General features: G+C 40.9%; 1 protein-coding gene across 1 annotated transcript in view; it reads left to right on the top strand.

Annotated features, from left to right (window-relative positions):
* The window catches only part of Pacs1 (phosphofurin acidic cluster sorting protein 1), a 146,063-nt gene that overhangs the window by 1,000 nt on the left and 134,946 nt on the right, over positions 1-10,117 (top strand). The gene's annotated exons all lie outside the window — the stretch shown is intronic.

Below are 10,117 nucleotides of genomic sequence, written 5' to 3'. Positions count from 1 at the left end.
GTGTGTGTGTGTGTGTGTGTGTGTGTGTGGCTGCGGGGGTGCTGCCTTTGCCTGGGCCTTCCAAGATTGTTGTTTGGGCCTGCCCTCTCCCAGCAGCCCCATCTTCTGCCTTGGCCAGGACCACCCTTTTGGCTTCCTGGACCCAGCCTTTCTTGGGTCTGACCGAATAAAACGGCCTTCCTTACGGATCAGTAAGTCACTCTTCTTCCTGCCTCTCTGGCACTCGTGGGCTGTACATATGTTACACAGATGTGGTAGAGATTGATATTTTCCAATATACTCAGCATATGTCAAATTCAGTTGTTACCTGTTGCAGGTCAAGCTGCTTTAATGACACTTGGGGGTTCATCTGGGCTTCACGTTACATACATTCTATGGATACTTTGTGCCCTTAGTTTGGGGCATCAATTGAATGTGTTCTCAAATGCAAGTTTTCATTTCCTCCTCCCCTAGATACTGGTCACAGGGTTCCCCAGTTCCTCAGGGATCTATAAAATGACTGCCTTGTTCTTAAATTCAATCTATTTTTCTGTTGTTGGAACCATCTGGGAACTTGCATCAAACGATATACTTGGAGATGTTTTCTGTTTCCCTATGGCAAAGCAGTTCTTCAGTAACTCTTTGGGGACAGTGTGTTGGAACTGGTCCTGTGATAAGACAGCCTGCAGGGTTGGTTTTGCCCAATAAGCACAAAGAGAAGCCTGGAGGTGTTCTTTTTGTGCTTCTCAGGTTTTAGCCTCACTGTTAGCCCAACAGGGCAGTGGATGTGTGTGTAAGTTAGAGATTGGGAGCATTGTGGGGTTCCACCCTCGACTCTCTTACTATTTCCTTATCTCTCTTTATTTTGAACAACATTACACCAATATATAGGGCATGAAAAGTGATGACTAGCACATCTTTTCATGTCATTTAGTGAAAAATATAAAGCTCTACCCCTCCTGTTAAAGCTCTGAGTGTGTCCCTTCCTGAACCACATTCTGGCTTCCCCAACAAAAGTGAACATTCTTCTGGATTGTGTTCCTCTACTCTGTCTGTCTCTCTTAATTATAGCTTTATTAATATGAGTCTGTAAGAATACACACACACACACACACACATATATATATATATATATAATATCGAGAGAGAGAGAGAGTATCCTACTTGCCTTGGTTGGTCTGGAACTCACAGAGATCTGCCTATATCTTGCTTCTCTAGTGCTGGGATTAAAGGATTGCACCTTCTTCCTGGGTTCAACGTTTTTGGAGCTTGTAATGAATGTCTCATACTGTATGTATTCCATCACTTTTAACTCAGGCTTGTGCAAGTTATCAATATTGTTTGGTAGCTCTTAAGTTTTTAGTACTTTCCCTAATGGTTAATGTTTGGTTATATGAATTACTATTTGATTCTGATGAATATTTAGGTTGCTTCCTGCTAACATGGGAAATAGAATGCGTATATGTGTAGTATGGATTTGCCCAGGATTTGTGCTCCTAGGCAGAAGTTTCCTTAGAGTATATGTATATGTAGGACTGGAATTGCTGCCAGAAGTGTGGGTTTGAAGCTCGAGATGATGGTAGACTGCCATTTCCACCCTACACTCGGCCATTCGTGTTCTCATTCGCTGCTCTAATTTTTATTGTCCGCTTTCTCGGTTCTTCCTTTAAGGAAATCAGGAACCATAGTAATTTACTTTGGCCAGAGCCCTAGCATGACACCAAACTCAAGTGAGATCTTGTTGTGGAATGGTGCAGTATGCCTTTTGGCTGGCCAGGCCTCTCTCCTTCTGTGGGCCTTTCTCTTGCTAAAGTATGCTGCTCCTCCTAGTCACTGCATCAGAGTCCTCTGCTCCATCCTACAGGGGTCTGCTGTTAATGAAACATGTTCTCCTTTGTATCTGAGAGTGTTTGAATAGTGACCTTTGGGTGGTTGCCTTTTCTGGCATGTTAGATTTTAAAAAACATGAATTGATGGGCAGAAGCTGTCAAAAAGGGAAACAAAGAGAAAAATCACTGATGTTGAGTTTTGGTTTGACTGTTAAGAGCTCTTGGTTACTAAAAGGTCTGCATAATAAATTACTATCCCAAGATACAGGGTAGGCATTCTGTATGTGGATGCATATAGTTATGTCTTGTTTACTGTCCAGTCCTGGCCTATCATCTGCCCTTCTATGACTGTTTTTTAGCAATTATCCTTGTGCCTCCCAGCACCCTGTGAAAAACTTGTGCTTCTTGGAGCATGCTGCATGTCTTCAGGATAGAAAACTCCCTGTGGGGAGAAAAAGGCCGTTATTGGCCCTTCTAAGTATTGAGTCATTTGGTGAATTGTTGTTTCCTTGTTCATGTTACTTAAAATATACTGACAGCATGAAACTGTATAGAACCTGGAACTAACATTCTTCTCTCATGTAACTCCAGCGCAACACAAACCTATGAGCAATAGGCAGCTAAGCCATGCAAATCTGAGGTTAGGTGTGCATAGGAACACGTGGGAACTAGGCATACTGGCATATGCCTAGAGCACTTGTGAGTTTGAGGCAAGGTGATTAATGACTTAAGGACAGCCAGAGTTTCATAGTTTCAGGACAGCCAGGGAGATAATAACAAGATTTAGTTGAGCCGGTCTGTGATGGCACACGCCTTTAGTCCCAGCAGAGACAGGTAGATCTCTTTGAGTTTGAGGTCAGCCTGCTCTACAAGAGCTAGTTCCAGGACAGGCTCCAAAGCTCTAGAGAAACTGTGTCTCGAAAACAAACAAACAAAAACAAAGACTTACTGAAAACAAAACTGAAAAGCAATAGCACTATAGGAGTGGGTGTGTCACCTAGTACAGGAAAGAGTGTAACAGTAGTATCCTTGATACTTTTGAAATTTTTGCTTGTTTTTGAAAAAAAATAATTTCCTTTATTGGATGTTTAAATAAAGGTAAGCATTATAGATGCTTTTAGGTACATGTCTGCTCATTTTTATTGTTTACTAAATTCTCAGGATTGATAGTATTATTTTTAAAACTTTCAATAGCATGCTCACAGTTGGCTTTAAAAAGGCTTAATTGGCCAGGCTGTGGTAGTGCATGCCTTTAGTCCCAGCACTCGGAAGGCAGAGGCAGGAGAATCTCTATGAGTTCCAGACTAGCCTGGTCTAGAGAGTGAGATTCAGGACAACCAAGGCTACACAGAGAAACCCAGTCTCAAAAAAACCTGAAAAACAAAACAACACAAAAAAAAAACAAATCAAAACAAAAAGGCTTAATTGTTCTTTGCTCTGTTGTTTTTTACCAGCATTTAAAATAGCAACAACAACAAAAAACAGCATTAACATGTCCATGACTCAAGCAGATATAGAAAGATAAACTATATAAAGGAAAGGTCCTGATCCCATCTGTTCTCACCTTTCCAAAATAGCCACCATGAAATATGATTATCTTTGGACAAAAACTCATCAAAACTGTTATATGACTAGGCAGCTCTGCTCTTGTTCATTATGAAATTCATAGCTTTAAGAGCTGGGGCTGCTCCCCTCCCCTACTGAATCGTCCTCTACTGTGGCTGGGTATGGCAAGGAGATGTATGGGGTGTAATGGGGAGAGGAGGGGAGTGTATAGCATGTTGCCTGATAGTAAAGCAAAGGTTTTAGAGGCTTATTAACCTGTCTTTTCTCTTCAGTCTTCATTTGGTGAGATTTTCCACATTTTTCTTCTGAATTGCTAATATTAGGAAAGGCAGAAAATTATTAAATTTTATAAGCAAACGAATTTTCTTAGTCATTTAAAAGTGAATAAGAGTTGACATGTACTCTGCTGTATAACATAGAAACTGTATTGAATTGGCACTTCATTTCAAAACACACTTGAATGTCCTTATCTTTGTGCTTACTTCGGGAACGGGTTCAGTAACTATCCCTCACAATTCTTCCTGAATTATATTAAACAAACAGAAAAGGTGTACAGCAGTTAACCCTTGTTAGACAAAAATATTATAGCCAAAGTAGATGGCCACACTGAACTGGCATGGATAACTTGCAGCAGAAATGTTATTTGCACGAAAGCATTTGGGAAGAGATGCTACTTTAACCACAAAAGCACATACAAGCTGGGCTCTCGCTCTGATTACTGTATGCCAGGACAAACTCTTCTGTGCCTTAGACTTCAGCCATTGGTTACAAATACTTTTACTTACCACCCATCCTAAGATGTATATCAAACAAATAACAACAAGGACTTATAAAGCCACAGGAACAAGTACTTCTTAAATGATAGATGTAAAGTAAGTGCAGTTGATCAAATAAGAGAGAGCTTGTGAAATGTCTGTTATCTCCTTAGTATTGAAAGTCTTAAAAGCATTGTTTGTGCCCTAGGAGATTTGAATTTCACAGTGTGAGTGTTGTAATAGAATATCTTCCCTATCAGGGTAATATCATCCATCATCCCTGTGGAAGCTCAGATTCCTTAAGGCAGAAAGAGAATGACTTTCACTGAGTCTATTTTACATGTATTGATTTACAGATCTTTGGAACACATTAGTAGTTACGTGATTTTTTTTTCCTTTGGGGGGACTGTGTCGAGACAGGATTTCTTTGTGTAGCTCTGGCTGTCCTGGAACTTGTTCTGTAGACCAGATGGGACTCAAATTCAAGAATCTGACTGCCTCTGTTCCCATACTGTCAGGCTATGTGATTTCTTTTAAAGCTAGTTTTCCAGTTGCTCAGTTTTGTGACCAAACCAGTGAGTTGCTATTCTTAATTTCTGCTCTTGGAGGAGGGAAATATTTGTCTGAGACTGTTTGGGCTTTGTCCTTCCACTCTTTTACCTGGGAAGATGGGACCTGCTTTGGCCTGGGCTTAAAACTGTTGAAGTAGACCTGTCTTGTCTAGTTTGCATCTGACATCACGTTCTAGAAGTACTTTGGGAATCCTGGGTGACTGGGAATGATTGCCAGTATAGGTTTGGAGTGTTCATGAGAAAAGTCAGAACTGAAACTGGCCCAAGTGCTTCTTTCAGAGAGGGCCGCAAACAAGATGGATCCAGTTGACAAACTCTTACAGGATTCTCCCTTCCTTCTCTAGGCCCAGGAGTCACCAGCACTGCAGGAAGGTTTTAGAGAGCTCAGATGTATTTGTGCTGGTAACTCCTCTGCAGTGGTTCCTTTACATAGATTTACAGACAGACCGTAGAGATGGCTCAGTGGTTAAGAGCACTGACTACTCTTCCAGAGGACGTGGGTTCTATTCCCAGTACCCACAAAACAGCTCACAACTGTCTGTAACTAACTCTAAAATCTGACACTCATACAGACATACATGCAGGCAAAATACTAATGCACGTAAAATAAAAATAAGTAAATTATTTAAAAAAGAGAAATTCGCAGGCAGTTATTTAGAAAGCTGACTGGAAAATCAGAAAATGACTATTTCAGTCGAGGGTTTCCACTCAGGCAGCCCTGAACTTGGCGTCTTCCCCTGGAGTGCAAATCACTAACAATACATTGCCGCTTAGCAAGAGAACCTTCAGAAAAAGTATTTGCTTTTTAATTTTTTAAAAAATTTTTAATTAATTAATTGTTTATTTTTTGGTGGGAAGGTGGTTACCGTAATGTTTGTATGGAGATCAGAGAAGAACTTTATGGAGTTGATTCACATTTTCCACCTTTACATGTGGGGAGTACCATATAGCCCAGGTTGGCCTTGCTTAAGGTAGCTGACGCTAACTTTGAGTTCCTGATCTTCCTGTCTCTGCCTCTCAAGTTCTAGAATTATAGAGACATGCCACCACATCCAGTTGTAGCTCGAGGTTGATTAGTCTTAATAATAAAAACCCAGAGTCAGTTATTAGGGGGTGAAAGCTGAAAGTTCAGAGAGGCAGAGCAGCCAGCCACTAGTTTTTACCTCTATGAAATCCTCAGATCAAATGGGGTATCCTGTCTCTATAAGTCCTCAGACTGAATGCCTTCTCTACAAAACCTCAGACTGAATCCCCTCCCAGCCATATCACTTCCCATTTCTACTTTCCTAATTCTTGGATTAAAGGTGTGAGCCACCACCGCTTGGCTTTGTTTCTCTTTTAGACAGATTCACTCTAATGTAGACCAGGAACTCACAAAGATCCTTCTCCCAGTGAGAATATAATTTCTTAAAACATTCCAGTAATCTGGGTACTTGGTAGGCAGAGGCAGGAGGACCAGGAATTCTAGGCCAGTCTTTGCGACATAGTGAGTTCAAAGTCAGCCTTAGCTACTTTCAAAAAATAATCAGGGCTGGAGAGTTGGCTCAGCAGTTAAGAGTCATGGTTGCTCATAATAGTCTTTAACTCCTGTCCCAGGGGATCTGATGCCCTCTTCTGACCAGGCACACAGGTGGTGCACATACATACATGTAGGCAAAACACACATCATATAAAATAGGTAAATCTAAAAATAAAAAGTGAGCCGGGCAATGGTGGCGCACGCCTTTAATTCCAGCACTCGGGAGGCAAAGGCAGCGGATCTCTGTGAGATCGAGGCCAGCCTGGTCTACAAGACCTAGTTCTAGGGCAGGCCCCAAAGATACAGAGAAACCCTGTTTTGAAAAACTAAACTTAAAAAAAAAGTTGAAAAACAAAACAATGAAAACCAATCAACCGTCTAACAACATATTAATAGATATTCGTTTGCCTTAAGATGATGAGATGCTGTGTTTTGTTTGTTTGGTTGGTTTGGAGCTTTGGAGCCTGTCCTGGAACTAGCTCTTGTAGACCAGGCTGACCTTGAACTCACAGAGATCCGCCTTGCCTGCCTCTGCCTTCCAAGTGCTGGGATTAAAGGCTTGTGCCACCACCACCTGGTATGAGATGTTTTGTTTTAAAGCTGTTTTGTGTTAATCATTTGTGACTACTTGGATTGAGATTCATTTTCTGTCTGTAGAGTGGGAATTCAAGGTCACCTTGGCTATAAACAAACCTGTTTCACAATAACAACAAACCAAAAGAAAACAAAGAAAAATTTGCTTCTTTCATTACATTGGTTCTATTGCTTTCTGTCTTTCTTTTCTTTTGTTGCTGTTTTGCTTTTGAGATAGGGTCTTATTAGGTAGCTCTGGTTAGCCTGGAATTCACCATGTTGAATTCACCTGGCCTGCCTGGAACTTGTGATCCTCCTGTTTCAGCCTCTGTAGTGTTGTGATTTCAGGTGTGCGTCACTCCCAACTGGCATTATAGCAGCTCTATTTCATGTCACTCTAGACACATAACTAGTGGCTTCCATACTGGATAAGACAGATCGAGAACCTTGGAAAGACCTACTTGATAATATGAGTTTAGAGAAAAAAAGTTGCTTCAATATTTCTAGTGTTAATATGTATGGCTTTAGAAAATATTTGCAGCTGGGCATGATGGCATATGTCTTTAATGCCAGAACTTTGCCAGGTATGGCAGTATACACCTTTAATTCCAGCATTCAGGAAACAGAGATGAATTCAAGGCCAACCTGAAATACAAATTGAGTTCCAGGACAGCCAGGGCTACATAAAAACAAACAAACAAACAAACAAACAAACAAAACCTATCTCAGACCCAAACGAAAAAGAATAAACTATCTAAACTAATACTTCTCAAAATAAACCTACAAATGGTCAACAGGTGTAAGAATAGAGTTCTCTTAATCCCAGCACTCGGGAGGCAGAGGCAGGCGGATCTCTGGGAGTTCGGGGCCAGCCTGGTCTACAATAGCTAGTTCCAGGACGGGCACCAAAGCTACAGAGAAACCCTGTCTCGAAAAACCAAAAAAAAAAAAAAAAAGAAAAAAAAAGGAAAGAAAAGAGTTCTCAGTGTCACTAATCATCAAATCAGAACCACAGTGAGATATCCTTTCTCTTCAATTGGAATAGATGTTATAAAAAAAGACAAGAAGTAATAAATGCTGGCCAGGATCCATATGCATGTGTGCCATAGCATATGTGTGGTTATGAGAACAACTTGTAAGAGTTTTTGAAGGTAAAATAGGAAACCCTGTATTAGGATGAAGTGTTTAATTTTAATTGGGCATATTAATTAGATGAGCCAAAGGGGGCTTTGGATTGTTGGATTTTGGTAGTCAAACTCAGGAGGAGGAAGTGGTCAAATAAGGGAATAGACCTTGGTGGCTAGCTTTAAGAATGTAATCTTACAGTTTTGTTGTTGTTTTACTTTTTTGAAACAGGGTTTCTCTGTGTAGCTTTGGAGCCTGTCCTGGAACTCTCTCTGTAGACCAGGCTGGCCTCGAACTTAACAGAGATCTTCCTCTGCACCCCCTCCCCCAGTGCTAGAATTAAAGGTGTGTGCCACTACCACCTGGATAATCTTAACTTTTTTAAGTAAGGCAGAGGGGATGGAGAGAAGGCAAGGCCTGCTAGAGTCACATGCTCGATGGGCTGGTGCCCCTTCAGGGTGTACAGACACCTTTAATCCTAGCACTTGGGAGGAAGACACAGGATCTCTGTGAGTTCAAGGCCAGACTGGTCTATATAGAGAGTTCTAGGGCAGTCACTCCTTCCCCCATAGTCTTTCACTTACTTAAAGACCTGCTGTGTATGCCACAAACCACTGAGTTTTAGGATGAGACCTTGCCTTAAAAAAATAGTAAAACAAAACCTTTTCCATGACTTAGGAGACAGATGCCTCCTAATAATGTGGATAACCCTTTCCTGACTGATAGAGACTTCTGTTTTCCTTGTTCTTCTCATGGATTTGGGCAAGCTTGTTCTTAGGGCTTTCATGCTTGCTGTTCCTTCTGGCTGAGGTGCTCATTTTTTGGAATAGCCATGGTGGCTGACTTTTAGGGACTGCCAAGTACTTTTTCTGTGGAGATGTGAATAAATTACCCAAGATAGGACACCAATGACAGATCAGAGAGTGGATTCTAAGTCTAACTTGGTAATTGTTGAAATATTGAGCTTATTTAGAGAATAAATAAGCTCCACCACCGAAAAGTTCACCCCTACATAAGTGACAAACTAACTCACTGGAAGTCTTTTGATTCTTCTACCTTCAAAGGGTGTCTTCACTTGCCAGTCCACCTGATGTTTGTGATGCTTCTTCTGGTGTCTCAATTTTTGAAATGTTCTCATTTACTTATTTAGTTATTGTCTATGTAGTCAAAAATATATTGGTTAAGCTAATGACTGATTTTCCCATAACACCTTTGTGTCTGTAATATTTATTAAATGAATATCTATTATACACAATTCACTTGTTTTTGTGTATCAAACACAGATGTCTAGATGCTTAGGAAAGGGTAACAAAGAGGTTGACAATGTCACATTCCAGTACAGGAAGACAGACAATAAACCATCAAATCACTGGATCTGTGATAATGGTCAGATAGTGAGTGATATCACTGTCTGCGCAGGTAGTGGTGGTGTAATTGGGAGTGTTGGGGACTGAATACTCCTGATGGACAGGCAGGCCAGGAATGCCTCTGTTGAGGGATATGCAGACTGCATGCCTCACAGAAGAGGAAATCAAGGAAGTGTTTCATTTTTGTTTTATGAGATAGGTTCTCTTGGGGAGACCTTTCTTCCCTCCTTCCTGTCTTCCTTTTTTTCTTTTCTTTCTTTCTTCTTTTTTTTTTTTAGCTTACTATGCATAAAAACCTTTATTAGTATTTTTAACAGAGGTTCAGCTAATACTGAAACTTGTAATTTCTGAACTTAAATTGGGGCAAATGGCTATAGTGCAGAGTAATGCTATCACTGCCCACGGGGAATAGCCATCCTCCAGACGAAGGATCAGGTGCAGAGTGAATTCTTTCTGAATGTTGTGATCAGAAAGAGTGTAACCACCTTCCGACTGCTTGCCTGCAAAGATTTGCTTTTGTTGGTCAGGGGGTATGTCCTCTTTATCCTAGATCTTGACCTTCACATTATTGGGCTCCACCTCTAGGGTAATGGTCTTGTGGGTCTGGATCTTCACAAAGAGTTGCATTTTGACCTGTTAACGTATGTGACAAAACCGCAAACCACCGAGCACATCAAAACACCTAGATGCAGCAACTACCAAACTGGACAAAGTCTCTTGTCACTCTTGGGGAGACATTTTTATTTGCCACACAGTTAGATGAACAACGTTGGGATTCTTCTCGTGAATCGTGATTGTCCCAAGAGATACCTCTTTTTTTTTTTTTTTTTTT

This window comes from Microtus ochrogaster, chromosome 8, assembly GCF_000317375.1.
Source record: "Microtus ochrogaster isolate Prairie Vole_2 chromosome 8, MicOch1.0, whole genome shotgun sequence".
NCBI lineage: Eukaryota > Metazoa > Chordata > Mammalia > Rodentia > Cricetidae > Microtus > Microtus ochrogaster.
This window is presented reverse-complemented; position numbering and strand designations above follow the sequence as displayed.